The sequence below is a fragment of the Artibeus jamaicensis genome, unplaced genomic scaffold (assembly GCF_021234435.1).
Source record: "Artibeus jamaicensis isolate MK-2021 breed Jamaican fruit bat unplaced genomic scaffold, CSHL_Jam_final contig_1028, whole genome shotgun sequence".
Lineage (NCBI taxonomy): Eukaryota > Metazoa > Chordata > Mammalia > Chiroptera > Phyllostomidae > Artibeus > Artibeus jamaicensis.
The window spans coordinates 7,910,818-7,926,852 of record NW_026521201.1 but is presented as its reverse complement, the minus strand read 5'-3'; the positions used below and the strand labels follow the sequence as shown (position 1 = coordinate 7,926,852).

Genomic DNA, 16,035 nt, shown 5'->3' with positions numbered 1-16,035 from the left:
GAGCTAGAGGGATTGACAAGGAGAGAAAACTTGGGGGCAATGACAAGGCTCACTATAATTGTGGCAGTGGTTTCCTGGATGTGCACACATGTCAGAACTACTCAAAGTGCATGCATGAAGCATATGGTTTGTTGTATGCTGATTATTTCTCAGTAAAGCCAATTTTTATAAAGTTCATAGAATTGGAAACCTAAAGTGGGATCACTTACTCTATGAAAATTATAACTCAGTAAACAAAAGCATCTTTAAAAATAAATGGCAGATATAAAAGCCTGGAGAAACATCTGAATATCTGGTGACTCCACCCAATGAGGGTGGAGTCATTTTTAAGTACATTTTTGTTCCTGCAGAATTCAAAATCAAGTATACTTCTGTGCCCTGCATGGCTCATAGCAGCAGCAGGGACAAACTTCCCTGGATCTATTCTCCCAGCATGTGCAGGATGGGGAGTGAGGGTGGGTCCTTGCTACAGGCCTGAAGCATACCAGGAATCAGTGCACTGGGTGCTGGTGGCCAGGACAGCCACAGTCTTTGCTGAGAGTTGTGGTAATATGCAACCACTTCAGTGTGCCCAGATTAAAAACAGTTTCTGCATCTAATATAACATCTGAGGGCCCCTTTGCTCTGATGTCAGTGCTGGTATAAGAAGTTCAAATCCAGGAATTAAATGTCACCACACAATAAAGAAGCATCACCACAAACCCATTTGTGATGAACAGTTGGTGTCAGAGGAAGAGGACAGGAGTTACCTGTCCATTAGGTAGAGATGGCAAGAGAGAGAAGGCTTCCTCAGCTACCTGGGACACCGCCTGGTCAAGACCCAGAGGTGAGGGACTTCAGCCACACTGAGCTGGGCTGCCTGAGAGAAAAGGTAGTGGGGACATCCTCCTGGAGTCTGTCATGGGAACTGAGAGTAGAGTTGAGGGGGGAGGGCACTGCTGCAGGCTGAAGCCTCCTGAGATTTCTGAGCAGAGCTGGGGGTTCTGAAGATGGTGGTGGTGCTGTTGTTGTTGTTGTTAGAGAGCAAAGACAGAGAAACCTGTTTAAAAGGAAGGAGTAAAATCCTTCTTCCTACCAATCCTCAGAACAAAACAGAGGTATGTGTGCATCTTGTCTGCCTGTCTAATAAAAGGAGAGAGAGATGAATTAAACTAAATGCTTTTAGGGCATGGGTTGATAAATGTAACTGTTAGTAATAATTGTTAATAATGATGCTTCTCAGCAATGTCTCATCCTGTATTTCTACATCTGTAAAATGGGGATGATAATAATAATAGAACCTCACATGGTACTAGCAGAATCACCTATCATGAAGAGTCTTATAAATTGTGAAGTACTATGTGAATGTCAGTTCTCAGTATCAATTGAGGGCCTAGTCCTGATATGAAAGCTTAATACTCCAATGTTTTTCAGTGATTTTGCAACCTTTATGACATACTGAAAAAGTTAGCCATGGCAGAAGTATTGGGGTTTACATACTCCAGGCAATTTCACTCGGTAGCTAGAGTTTATGTGTGAGACCTTCCCTGGTCTCTCTGGTCGCTGCACCCCTAGTTCAGGCACTGAGCTTCCAGGCTTCCCTGTTTCTTGACCTACACCACCTTGAACCCAAAGGCATCCTAGCTAAACCTGACCTTCCCATGCTGCAACCATTTCCTTCTCTAAGTAACTCTTCAATTCAAAAACTATCCTGTTTGGAACCCCATTCTTTTATAGTCTTAAGTCTGTGCTTTCAAGTGTTCTAACAAACAAACCCATGCTGAGGTGTAGAAGCCATGAATGTCTTCATCTAGTCACCTGCCCTGGCAACAGGGGCCTTAAATATCTTCTCACCATATTATTCCATGAAGTACTGAAGGTTCTAGAGAAATGCCTAAGGGGCCTCCTTATAAAATCAGGGAAGCCGAACAGGGCCTCCAGATCATCCATAACTCCTCATGCACTTGAACCAAAGTGTCCCTCCTCTTTTCTGTTCTGTGTCAGGTTTTGCCAGAAGAAAGAGTTCTTTGACAAATAAATGTTTGTTAATCCCTGACTTACTTCAAAAGGCAATGCTGAATGTAGGGACCCAGGGAGGAAATGGCAGACCCCCAGACACCAGCATACAGGCAGCTTCCATCACGAAACCAGCCAGTCCACTGCCTTTGGGGAGAATGCAATAGAGATCCAGGCTTTAGCCTGGACCCACTGCTATCCCTCTCTAGGCCTGTTTTCTCACATAATGAAGTCAGAGGCTCAATAACCTCAGAGTTTCTTTCTGATTCTAAAGCTCTTGTTCTCGAGTGGTCACTATGGCAACCCTCTCCAGAGAAAGCCTACTGACATATACCTACTCCTGGGGAGGACCAAGCCCCTCGCCATTCTGCAGTGCTGGCTCCCTTCTCCCCACCTAAGCTTCCATGGCAGTGTGGTGGCTCCCTTCTCATCCTGGCCTGGCTACAAGAGAAAAGGCCAATATCTAGTTTGACTGAGGCTGGCCACCTGCCCATGGAGAGTGATGAAAAGGTCTGATGGTGCTGCAGATTGAGGGAGATCAGGCCCTGTTCTCTTGGCTTCTATGAGTGGGTGCAGGCCCCTGAAAGCAGATGATAGTGGCAGGTAAAGGGGGAGAACTGGGGCTGTGTGGGGTCTGCAAGGCAGAGTGGGGGAAGCCACACATGAAAGGAAAGGTATATGCCTGTGTGGCAGGTGAGAGTAGGAGCGGGAAGGACAGGAAGAAAGATTCAGGTTGGAGGGTCACTGGACAATCCACGGAGGCAAGAGCCTTCTGGGAAGATACAGCCCACAAGACTGGTCTATCTTAGGGTCATGGTGAGGAGATAGAGTACATCGATGGACAGGCAGATAGACATACCATCATCCCTTTCTCCTGATCCTTGATACACACACAGAAACTGCACAAACTGGGAAAAGAAGGGAAAAAGTCACATTTGCTGGGCTTACACTGCTGATGATGGCTGCTCACTAGCAGGACAACGATCACATACCAACCTTACTGCAGCAACTAATTTCTAAGCATATCTAAATAAATCATTAAACAAAACCATTCTGACAGCAGAGAAATGTGGAAATATGTTAAGAGGTAATTACAGTCCTTTCCCGTTTCACCCACGTTTTTGCTGCCACTGGTGCATGTGTTGAATCTCAGCTGTCACTCCCTGTCAAGAGGCCCATGCCTGTGTGCTGAAGGAATTGTGCTGGATATGCCAAAACTGGGAATGCTGCCAGCATGCTTGGCCACCTGGGGACCAATGTCTACTAACAAAGATATCAGTCCCAAGTCTGACACCAGAGGACTGGGAGGAGCCCACATCCCATCCCAGCCAGGAGCTCTTGTGCAGCCAGCATCTGCTGCTCCCTAAAAGCAAACTCTATCACCTCTCACTCCAGACTCCACCCTTGCACTAGCCACAGGGAACACAGCCTTGGAATCAGAGAGACTCAGGCTTGAATTCCAGCTCCACCAGCTTCCAGTTAAGTGTCCTTGGGAAAGATATCAGCTCTATAAGCTTCAGTTTCTCCATTAGAAAGTAGGATTTAGAAATGACTATCTTTTGCAGTTGTGAGAATTAGAAATCATGCATGTAGAACACACCCACCTGGCATGCTCTGCAAAGGATTGCCATATTCATGATTGTTACAGTATCTTTATCAAGTCTGAACTGACAGTCACCAACTGCTGAACCCTTTGATAGCACCAATGAGGATGTGGGAGGCTTCCTGGTAGCTGCGGTGTCTCAGGACTTCTCCCCATGGGGCAAGGATGGACGCTGAATTTTCCAAAACAAGCCTCCTTCTATTAACTGAAGAGAATGATCACAGCTCAGAAACTACTGTAGATACTTCACCACTGAATGAGTGATGCCAGCAAGAGCAGTTCTTATTTAATAACTACTCAGGAGTCTTAATATCTGGTGGATGCCTGGGCTCCTCAGCACTTTCTGAGATGACAGATGGATTTTCAGGTTAGAAATGGGATGGACAGAGCAATGACTTGCTGCTAAAAAGGAAGAAGTCATATAGGAAGTAGCACAAGGCCTTAGACAACAATGATGACGATGCTGATCATCATTGTTGCTGGTCAAGCACTCAAGCACTCAAGCAATCTTATGTTACTCTTAACACCAGAGCCAAAGTAATTCCAGCTCAGTGTGGCACAGAACTCAGGTGAGCCAGCCCCACCTACTAGAAGCTTCATGTAAAACCCATGTCCCTTGCACTGTACAATCAACAGCTACCCATCAAGGGCTCAGCAGGGTCAAGGACAGAATCTGCATAAAACCAATCTCCAGGCACTGGTACTGAGAAAAACAAAGTCACTTTGCCCCCAACCAGGCCCAAGGAGAGCCCATCTTTCAGGCCTGCCAAAAATGAGCATCTAGAAGCATCCTCAGTACAAGTGCAGCTCTCCAGCACATCAGCTTCTACACTATATGGCTTCTCTTTGGCATATCTGAACTCCCAGCATCACTATTCTTGCACTTTGGGGACAACATTAAGTAAAGTTTACTTAACACAAGCACTGTGATACTTGACAGCCCATTTGATAACCAAGAAGGCTAGTAAGTGACTAGCGGGCGCAGATCGTATACAGCACGAACATCCTAGACAAAGGGATGATTCATGTGCTGGGAAGCATAGGGCAGGATGGTTTCATCATGCTACTCAGGATGGCACACAATTTAAAACTAAAGAATTGTTTATTATTGGAATTTTTCACTTAATATTTTCAGTTACTTGTTTGACCACAAGTAACTGAAACCACAAAAAGTGAAACTGCAAATAAGCAGTGACTCCCAAAATAACAATCGCAACTTGTTCAGTACCTCATATATGCCAGGTTCTGTTCTAAGCATGTAGCATGCCTTCACTCTGATCACTCTTCCACAGCCCTCTGAAGTGTGTACCATGGTCATCAACATCTTCCAGACAAGAAAACTGGGACCAGAAGTGGTAGATCCAGCTATCCGGGCAAGCAGGCTGGCTGGCTGGCAACCATACTGTGCAGCTTCTCATGAACCAGCCACTTACCTCCACAGGGCCTCCCACTGGACGTCTACCTTTGCTGTTACCTCCTGAGTGTGTGCGACTCTTCAATAGCTGGGAACGTGGCCCTCTCCCTTCTTGCAGGCACACTCCCTATGCTGCCTATTTGGATTTACAAGTGTCTTCCTCTTAGCCCACAGGACATCCTGCAGAGTTCCTTGAATATTCCTCTGTCTACCTGGGCTTTCTTTGCCAAGTTATTCCAAGAAGTCTACATTTTTCTTCTGGTTTCACTTTGATTTGATTCCCAGGAAAGATGAAGGCTCTCTCCCTGTTCTGAAAGGAACAGCTTGTTCCATTGATCCTAACCCAGCACCCAGAAGAGCTCCCCTGGAGACAGAGAGAAGCAGGTTTCAGGGTCCCAGTTTCTTCTCCACCAGTTCTATTTCTTTTCCTAATGCCATGTGCCTGGCCTCTGGGTCCCCAGTTTGGGATGCTGATGTTTAGATTTGAGATGATCAAGAAGTCATCTGGGCAAATAACCCTTAACAATTAACCTATGCTTAATAAATGATGCTATCAATAACACATTCTAGTTCTAGTACAGATAAAATTGAGTGTAATACATCGGTATAATATAAAGTTTCTTTTTAAGAGCCAACATCAGAATATTACTTGCCTACAAATTGATTTCTTATAGCTGTGGACTTATTCAACTTCTGGATCTATGAACATAGGCTCACTGGGACAGTTAAAGATGTTATAGTACTAGTCATGCAGTAGCTTGCCTCCCTTTCAGGAAAAGACAGAGGTAGAGGCAGCAGCCCCAGCCCCTCTGCGGCCATCCTACAGGCATATGACATGCAGAGTCATTTCTGTATTACAATAATGGTGTATTGATAAAAACAAGAAAGTAGTCAACTGCTTGCATGTAGACACTTCTTTCAGAACCAACTGTGCAACTCTCTGAAATGCCAGGCCCTAGGAATTACATCTACAAAGTTGCTCCTTTCTCAGTATTCCTAAAAAAGATTCAAAACACAGAAGTAAAAGCAAAGCTATAGTGGGGATCTCCTAAGATTTCCCTGGTGAGGCTGAAGTTTTGTGGCAAGGAGTAGGTAAGGCTGGGAGCCAGACTTTGGAGAGAACCCAGGCTATAACTTCAAGCAAGCAGCCTCACTGAAGGTTTCTGGATGGCAGAGAGGCCTGGGGATGCTTATCTTCCCAGTGGTCTCACAAGTGCCCTATCTCCCCAGGCCCCCAGGAGGATGCCCTGCTCAGAAAAGTTCGCCTAGTGATGACAACAGCAAATTTTGGCACTCAGTGCTCTTCACCACATGTTGCGCACTTTAAAATTACTTAGTCCTTAGCCAGTACCCTTAAGGTAGATAGGATGATGATCCCCATCTTATAGATCAGGCAACTGAGAAACTCAGACATTAAATCACTTACACCTGCTTGGAACTGGCAACACAGGATGTGAATTCCAGCAGTCCAGCTCCTGACCCTCAGCCACACTACCTCTCAGGGAAGATCCTCTCTGGGTGCTTTTCCTAAGCACTATCTCCACTGCTGTCTCCATTTTCTGTTTTGTGCCAAAATACCAGTTCCAGGGCTGCACCTATACTTAAATCTACACAAACTCTTTTCCATCCAGGACAGAAATGGGAAGGAGAAACACAAATATGGAAGGAAATTTGCATTTCACCCAAACTGTTATTAGAAACCACAAACTTGGATTGCACACTCCACCCTACTTGGGTCATTCCTGCCCAGCCTGAGCAGCAGGCCCCCTCAAATGGGTGATAAAGCCCACCTGTCCAAGGATGTCATGGAAGCACAATGCTTGACAAGATTCAGAGTCCAGAGACAGCAACATGAGGAAGAAGAGCATCTGCTGATATCCCAAACAGGTCCTTTATCCTCAGCAATGGGAGTGTTTGGTGCCCTTCATCTCCCCTCTGGTTCTCACCTCACCTGTACCTCCACCTACCACCAGGACTGCTGCCCCTATGCTGACCCAGTCCTTCACACCAGGCCAGGGAGTTAAATGACCATGTGGTCCTCCTGGATATGTTAATGCCTTAACATGCCCTCCCTCTGAGATGGGTAAAGATCACACCCCAAAGAATAACCTGAATGGTGGCAACACAGACACCGTGACCACACGTCGGCAGAGACATACTCAGGGTAGGCCATAAGCTGGAGGACACACCATTGTTCCCACTTCCGCTTTCAGGCTCCTGCCCTCTATCTGGCTGTGTGGCTGCAGTCTTGTACTATGAGGACTCACTGTCACCTTCAGAGTGCTTGTGGCCCTTGCTGAGCCAGGTCTCCTCTTTTTCTCTCACAGGAGGGCTCAGGCCACTCAGCCACATGGTTACCTGTCACCATTTGTTGGTCTGGAAGTGATGTGATGAGGATTCTAAGTCACTGTGTTCTGTAAAGTGTAAGACACTCTACATAGATACAAGCAGGAAAGTTACTGAAGACAACTGGCAATAAAAGACTCAGCTCCTGCCCTTGTACAGCTGGTATTTCACAGATAAAGGAGGTGCATGTGGACATTTAGGAGTTCTACCTTAGTTTGTTCAGTGTGTTTTGCAAGGTACACATGCTAGTCTTGGGGACAGAATAATTTGAAAGTGGTAACTTCTTTATAAATTCCTCTTCTCAGGATGGCCTTTCCAGAATTGCTAAACTAACCTAATACTACAAATAAGCTCTTGCTCCATCCACTTTCCACCCTCCTCATCCCTGCTCCGTTTGGAAGGTGACACCTTGGACTGTGCCTCCTGGCTCTCCTGCTATCCGGCTTCAGGTTGGTTTGGCCAGTGAGAAGCACCAACAGAACATTGGCACATAGGAGGAAAGACAAGTAAGAATGTTGTCTTTCCATGGTCCCTGATATGGTGCCATGGTCCTGGCAGTGGCCACACCTTGCATGACCAGTTTACAGCTCATACCCCTCCCCCAGCTCTATCCCACACTGGGCTGCAATAACACTATTTCTTCCCCTCAGACTTCAGGTAACAGCTGCCCTCTATTGATAGCCCCAAGTGCCTCCACACCCTTGCAGGCTACCTTGGCCCTCTGTAAATATGCTCTTCTATAAGGTCTTTTGAAGTGAACTGTCCTTGTAAAATTCCATTGCTACTGTGATGAGTATTGAACACTTGATACCCATTCTTTGTATTTAGTCAAGAAAAGTTTATAGAGAAAACACAGGCTTCCACTGTTGGAGGCTGACTCCCACCCTCCAGTAGTGGTTGTAACTGAACCCGTCCTAATTAGGCAATCAGCCCTCTCATTTTCAAATTCTCCACAAGGCAACACATTTCCACTGTCCAGAGGACAGCATGTGATTTCAAATGCAGAACCCAGGGGTTTAGAGTCCCTCCCCCGCACCTTTAGTCAAGTACAGTAGAGACAGCTTTTCAGACCAGATCAGCCCATCTCCTTCAGCACACATGTGAATGGTAGATTTAGCCTGGCTGCTTGCTTTCACCTGCCTATAAAATAAGCACTAATCCCTACTACTGCTCCTGCTCTAGGATTAGCACTCCCTCTGGCCTCCGTGGAATGTCTTTTCCACATTGAAGTCATTTTGCTCACTGCTCACCCTTCCCTGAGAGGATATGAAGGCATTTTGTAACTGTCAGTGCTTTGACAAAGTACGAATATTTAATCATATGCCCATTACACCCCTCCTCCCATGATACATGGTCTTGCTGTACCTGCTGCCAGGGCAGGACAGTGGGCAGAGAGCAGACACCCCTACCCAGGCCTGGGCAGTGTGGGGGTGAGCCAAGGAGGTGAGATCCTCCCTTTGCAAGATACTTGGCTTGCCCAGGACTGTGTCAGCCTTCACGTCCCCTTGAGGAAAGGAATCCTCGGCTTGAGAGAACAGAACCAAGATTAACTAGGACAGAAAGAACAATCTCACTTTTTCCCTCACCTCTTCCGGATCTAAATCATCTTTGGCAGATGGTGTTTCTAGCCATGGTCTCCCTGGGAAACCTCCCCCAATGCCTAGCAACCTTCAGCACTGGGAAGTCCTGCTGTTGCAGCCTAGCCCAGGACATTCCTGGCCTCGGGCATCCATATGCCTCTGGCATCCATATGCCTCTCTCCACCACACACAGCACTTACTGGAAGAGGCCCTTGGGTGCGCCCTCACAAGAGTGAAGACACCACAGTCCAATTGTTCCTGCCCTGGGAGCCTGGGCCTCCAACCAACAAATATGCAACCTCCGCACCCCCCCCCCCCATGCCCAATCCCCAGTGCACCTGCCCAGGAGCATTTCCCTCTGAGGCCATCTCCAAACTTCCGTTTCTTTAAAAAACTGTTTCTTAAAAATAAATAATTTTCCAAAGCCCAGGGAGTTAATCCATGAAATCTTCTAACAAAAGCAGCTGGCCCAGGCTCTGGGTAAGTCGATCAACAAACATGCCAGAGCTCTGCACGGTTCAAAGTGTTCTCTGTTCCAGCTAATGGGCATGGATCTCACCAGGTCCTGCAAGTGACCCTTGCTTCACAGAGCCTTACCTCTCCACTTCTCAGTCACACTGTCAGCCCTGCTCCTTGAAAGATAAACTCCCTTCAGAGGGACCAAGTCATCATTTTCCTCCACAGTCTGTCTCTCTCTTTCAGAAAATCCTTTATGAAAAATCTTTGAGTAAATCAAGGTTCAATGACAAGTGAAAACAAACAGGTCCCTTGCAAAAGGCACAGGCTGTCCAGTGTAAGCGGAGGGCACATATGGTTGTTATTCTCAGAGAGAACCAAAGACCCTCAGACCTGTTTCTTAGAAAACAACAGGGGAAAAAAAACCAAAACCTGTTTTTAAATACCCACTGTTCATCTCATGTGCAATTGATCCTGAATGGTGTCAGATGTTTGGCAAGTACTCCAAGAAAACCAAAAGAACAGTCAGAGAAACAGGGCTGTCAAGACCAGCCAGATGTCAAGATTTACAGAGGGGGAGTACCCCCTCTCAGATGTGCCACACAAAAAGAATTCTAGCCCTGCTCTGCTTCCTTCTGCCCTTGGCAGTCAGACATTCCAACCTCTCTTCCTACTCAGAGCAGGAAGGAACACAGTGCAGGCAGCCACGCAGGGCCAAGGGTCCAGCTCTGAGGTGAAATAAGAACTTGGGGGCAATTAATTTCCTTCACGTGGACTCTCACAACTCAGAACTGAGCAGCCCTTCAGGTTTTTTTTCTCTCTGGGCCTCTCTTTCTTGTCTATAAAATGGACATTATAAGACCTATTTTGTGGCCATCATGAGGGATAAATGGTGCATCCAGCAGCCTTTCAGAGAGGCGTTCCTCTCGGCTCAGTACTGCTCACACACTATCCCCAAACTTCCAAGGAAGGTCTGACAAGTGCTATGCAGTGGGGCAGACTTCACCAATTCCTAGCTGTGTAACATTGGGAACATTACTCAGCCTCTCTGGGCCTCGTTTTACTTGTATGTAAAAATGGGCATAATAATCATATGTACCTAATAGATTTGTTGTATGGACTGTACGGATTGTGAGTCGAATTCTCAGTCTCCCTTTACTTCAGAAACATTCTAAAGCAGCTACTATGGGCCAGGCACCAGCTTGGCTCTGGGAACCCAGTGGTAGACAACAGCCATGGAACCCTGCTCTCATACCACTTATTGTCTTTCCTCAGGTATGCATTACACACACCAATAAAAATCCATACGAAGTAATATGTGGCTGAAAATTCTCCTACATTCTATGGAGGTTTTATGAAGAAAAAGAATGGGTCCTGGCACATAATAAGCATTCTATAAACAATAGCAGCTCTTGTTATTAACAATACTAATCAATGCAGTTTTAATATCCCTCAGTTTACAGATGAGTAAAGAGAAACTCTGAACAATTAAGTACCTTTCCCCAAGTCACACACCCTGAAGGGAAATGATAGAATTTGAACCCAGGCTTTCTTAGTTCTAGAGGACTTGCCCTTCCCTCAATATCCTATAACGTCCATACGAGGCACTGATTGATATGAAAAGTTCCTTTAAGCCTCCCCAAGCACTTTTACATGATCTCCCCAGACCCTTACAGCATTCCTGAAAGTGTGAGGACCCCATTATTATCTCCTTTCTGCTTTCAAGCAGAGCTCCGAGGTATGGTGGATTGGTTCCAGACCACCACAATAAAGGGAGTCGTAATCATTTTGCTGATAGAGGGCCTTACCTTCAATTTGTAAAAGTACAACAGCTGTGAAGCATGATAAAATGAGGTGTGCCTGTAGAGGGAAACTAAGGCCCAAGGTCACTCTCTAAGCATGCCAGAGCCAGGCCTATTTTTAGTACAGGACCACAGCAACTCCTGCTTCTTTTGGAATCCAACATGCCTTCCTAGCTCCTGGGTCCATAGAGACAGCAGGGGCACAAGCTCATCACGCCAGCCCCAGCAGCACCAACCTCAAGATTCCCAGATTCCATCTAACAGGTGAGCCCTGAGCACGGGAAGCACTCTTCAGAAGGAGCGTGACAGCAGGTGTTGAAGGCCGCCTGTGCCATACTGAACCAATATTCACAGCTTAATTACTTTCAGAACCTGGCCAGTTGCTAGTGCATTCAACTTGGAGCTCTACACAGGAAAACAAGGCCATATGCTCCCAACACCAGCCCTCCCAACACATTCTCAAAAGCCAACAAGCTCAGAAGCATTATTCTGGAGGTAAAGGTAGCTTTGGAGAAAACAGGGGCTTTGGGGCAGAGAGAATGTGCTTTCACCTAATGCTGTGCACACGGTAAACAGGCCTGCCTGTTCCTCCTTGGCAGCCTGTTTTCTGAGCTCTTGACAGTGAGATAGGAGAATTGCTACTCTGTGTCCACAGATTCTGAGCATGAGGCATTTATCTCATCAGATTGTTGAGATACAGTGTGGGTGCTTTGATGTCATCGCTGTACAGAGCAGAGTGCAGCGTAAAAGAGCGTAACACAGGATCCTTTCAAAAAAATACTGAAAACGAGACTACAGAGAACTGCAGAATGAGCCAGAAGGGCACCCCCCCCAAGATTGTCAGCCTGCCCAGCACCCCCTTTCTGTAGGAGACTGCAGCCCAGAGAGTGAGAGAACTTGTCAGGTAGACCCTGAGAGCGTAGAGCACAGACACTCCCAGGTGTCTTCCTTCTCATTTCCAGGCTCATTCCATTGCTCCATAGACTTGAGCTCTGGGATCTACAACAGAGAAAAGATGATGGTAGAGAAGCAACCTCACCCTGTATTTGCAGGCAATATGGTCCCCAGAAGGTACCATTCAGCAACCACAGAATGAAAATGGTTTCCAAACCTATAAAGAAGGGATGGGGCAAAAGGAGAATGAGATAAGGACACAGGAGTCCTTGATCTTTGCTCACATCCCAACCCTCACTATCCAGCAAAGTGGATGCCGAGGAGGACACAATGTCAGACAGAGGGGGTACCTTTCTTCCTTGCCTTAGAATAAAGCATCAAGCACCTATGGGTTCAGAGAGGCCCAGGCATAGGACTTTCTCATGAAACAGGAGTGAAATAAATGTTTCAGTTTCCTGGTTCCAGCTCTGTAAGGTTCAAATTATTGGCCAGGGGTAGTGGGTTGGGAGCTCTTTCCCTAGAGAGGCCATCATTGCTGGTTATGAGCAGTTTCCTCCCAAAGCACTGTGTGCAAGTCAGGATCACTACCTACTTCTAGAAGGGCTATGGGCCTCCGTCCAGGCCAGCAAAGACACTGATCTTCAAGCTCACTGTCCTGGAATCCCTGGTATTGTTGCTCAATTCACCAGGTCGCTTGAGGGTAGGAATGACTTCAGCTCATCAGGCAGACATCCTGGAGCTGATATTTAAGGAGAAATCCAGAGGCAAGAAACAGTGAAGAAAGGGCACCTCGGACAATTGGAAGGACAGTGAGATTTGCAGAGAACAAGAGAGACCAGTGTGGGATGGAGCAGGCCAGAGGAACTAGCTCTGGGATGGGGTGGCGTGAACTCTGGCAGATGAAGAACACCTTAGACATGAGGAAATGAAAGCCAAAATGGGTACCACCGATTTTAAGAAAGGTATTTCTTTTTTTTTTTAGTTTTATTTATTTATCTTTAGAGGGGAAGGAAAGGAGAGAGGGAGAGAAATATCATGTGTAGCCTGCTGGGAACTGGTCTGCAACCCAGGTATGTACCCTGACTGGGAATCAAACCACGATCCTCTGGTTCACAGGCCCACACTCAATCCACTGAGCTACACCAGCCAGGTAAGAAAGGTATTTCTTAAGAAATTACTGGCTGCCATGAAATTGATGTTTCATCCAATGGGGTAGCCAGATTGCCAAAGGGGCTGGGTGACCTCAGGGCTGCCAATCATTCTCTGAATCCTGACCTGGCATCCACATGCCCATGTGGAGGAGAAGAGGGAAACAAGAAGAACCGAGACCACCACCATCTCTAAGCTAGTACATTTGGGAAAAGGCTCTCTTCCTCGCATGGTGGCAAGAGTTAAGGGATTCGCCCTTCATGACTTAGAAGTATTAGAAGTCCTAGTTCATGAAGCTTCTTAACTTGGACAAGTCACTGTGTTCTCTGGAGCTCTGTAAAAAGAGAGGGTTGGACAAGATGCTCTTTTTGTCAATTCTGACATTCTACAGATCTCATCAAGAACTTGTGATCTGCCAATCCCACCTCCCTGAATAAGTGCAGTCATCTGAAGACAGGCCCAGGAGAATAATGGTGCTAGAGGACTGGTCTGGGAAAAGGAGAGCCTGGATGCTCATCAAAAGGCTCCCTGGAAGCTCTTGCAGACACAGCCCCAGTCTCAGGGGTACCATAACACACAGTGCATCCATTCAAATCCCAGCAGGGCCTCACCCTCCTCTGCCCACTCCCTGGCAGTAAGCACTCTTCAAAGTAAGTCTTGGAGCATTGTCTTCTGCAGCCCAATAAGGAGCACCCAGAGGGAGAAGGAAAGAGTAGATGCCTCTGGCTGCTTCTCTCTTTGGGTTTAGGGCCAGGGTTTGAGGCTGCTCTGAGATGCATTTGATCCCAGGGGTAGGACTTAGCTCCACAGGAGCTGCTGCTGGTTCTCTTCCTCCTTTGCACTTCTCAGGTCATTTACCTAATTCTCCCTGTCACCACTTGGGCCTCTCCAGTCCTTTCGTTGATGTCTTCACTTGGAAACCTCAAACTAACGTGTCCAAATCCCAATGCCTAAATTCTCCCCAACTCCAAACTCTCTCCTGCCCATCTCAAATAATGGCTATCTCCAGCCCTCCAAGTTGCTCAGGTCAAGAAACTTACAGTCAGTCTTTATGTCTCTTTCTCCCATACCTAATATCTAATATGTCAGCTTTGTTTCGGGAGTACTTCTAAAATAGATTAATAATCTAGCAACTTCTCTCCACCTCCACCATCACCACCTTGGTCCTAGTTACTAACATCTGCCTTCTGGATTATCTATCTAGCCTCCTGACTGATCTTTCTGCTTCTGCTGGCCCCAATACCCTCCTCTTACCCCTTCCCCTCCCTTTAAAAACACTATCAGATCATGTTGCTCTCCTTTGTTTAAAACCCTTTCCTGGCTCCACACTTCACTTGGAGGAAAAGCCATAGTCATCACAATGACCTACAAAGCCCTACATGTTCTTCCTTTACTCCTCATTGACCTCATCTCACAGGACTTGCTGTACCCCACCCATAATTGCCTGCTCCCAGCTCCTCAAACACCTGGGGGCCTTGGCACCCACTGCTCCCTCTGTCCTTCCCCAGATAACTACAGAGCTTACTTCCTCACCTCCTACAGGTCTCTGCTCAAATGTCATTTCTCAATGAAACTTTCCCTCACACCTCTCTTCAAAATTATCACCCCATCCTAAAGCACCCTATCTCCCTCCCTGCATTTATTTGCCTTCTATATCTAATACTATATATTTTACTATTTTTTCCTTTATTCTCCTCCTCCCATGAAAGTGTAAGTTCCTTGAGGGAGGGAGTTTTGCCCTTTTTGTTCACCAGTGTAACAACTGATATAACTACAACAGTGCCTGACTAATAGGTACTCAATAAATATTTGTTGTCTGAATAGTAGCACCTACCCTGTAGGTACCTAGAGGCAAGAGCCAGAACCAGTTCCCAGATCTGACATGTGTTTCTGATCTTCTACTTGCTGTCTTTTTTTTTTTTTCACTGCCTCCACTAACTTTCTGGTCTTTTACCATTTGTCCCATACTTCAGACATCCTGACCCTCACCTTGACCCTGTGGAGCATCACTCTGGTTCCCTGCCACCTCCTGGTCTTCTCCATCACAAGTATCTGACTTGCTGACTCTGCCATGCACAGATGCTGACTTGCACGATGATGGGCATTGGTGCAGGTCAGATTCCTGGTCCCAACTCCTTGCCCTTCATCCTATGTCTGTACACACTCCCTGCTGATGCCAGAGATGCAGGCCTTTGGAACGACAATGCTAGCTATCACAACAGCAAGTTTGAGCCCTCACACTGATTGGTCAACATTCCTGTGTTCTTTCCCTTGGTAAGAGACCAGGGAAGAAACAGAATGGGGACTCAAAACACACCAAGTGTTTAATAGATGGCTAAGTGAAAAGTACTTTCAAATTACATGCCAACACAGCAGCTTGCTACAGCATTCAGCCCACTGCTTGCATTGTGGCTTTTGGATTCAAAGAAAGGCCAAGAGAAAGCTGGTTGTGAGTGCCAGCTGATTGTCACATGGCGTAAGTTTGCAGATTGAAGGACAAAGACACAGGCTCTGGCCCATGTATCCATCCTGGGTTGAGCTGACAAGTCCTGTTTCCAGCCACTGAGTCCTAAAAACACTACACCATGCCCCCTGACAGGCCCCTGTGGATCCTGCTCTTTCATGCCTTACCCTGACTCCACTCTAAGTCAGGAAACAGAAGGCAGGGACAAGTCCCGGCCCTGGCTTTGACTCACCATGGACCAGAATGACTTCCCTTGGGGATTCTGAGAACATGAACAAGATGATGGAGAGGCAAGTGCTTTGTGATGTCTTCAAATTATGTTAGCATCATCC

General features: G+C 46.7%; 1 protein-coding gene across 17 annotated transcripts in view; it reads right to left on the bottom strand.

The window, feature by feature from the left end:
- CACNA1C (calcium voltage-gated channel subunit alpha1 C) overlaps positions 1–16,035 on the bottom strand; it is a 657,076-nt gene that overhangs the window by 445,630 nt on the left and 195,411 nt on the right. The window lies entirely within an intron of this gene.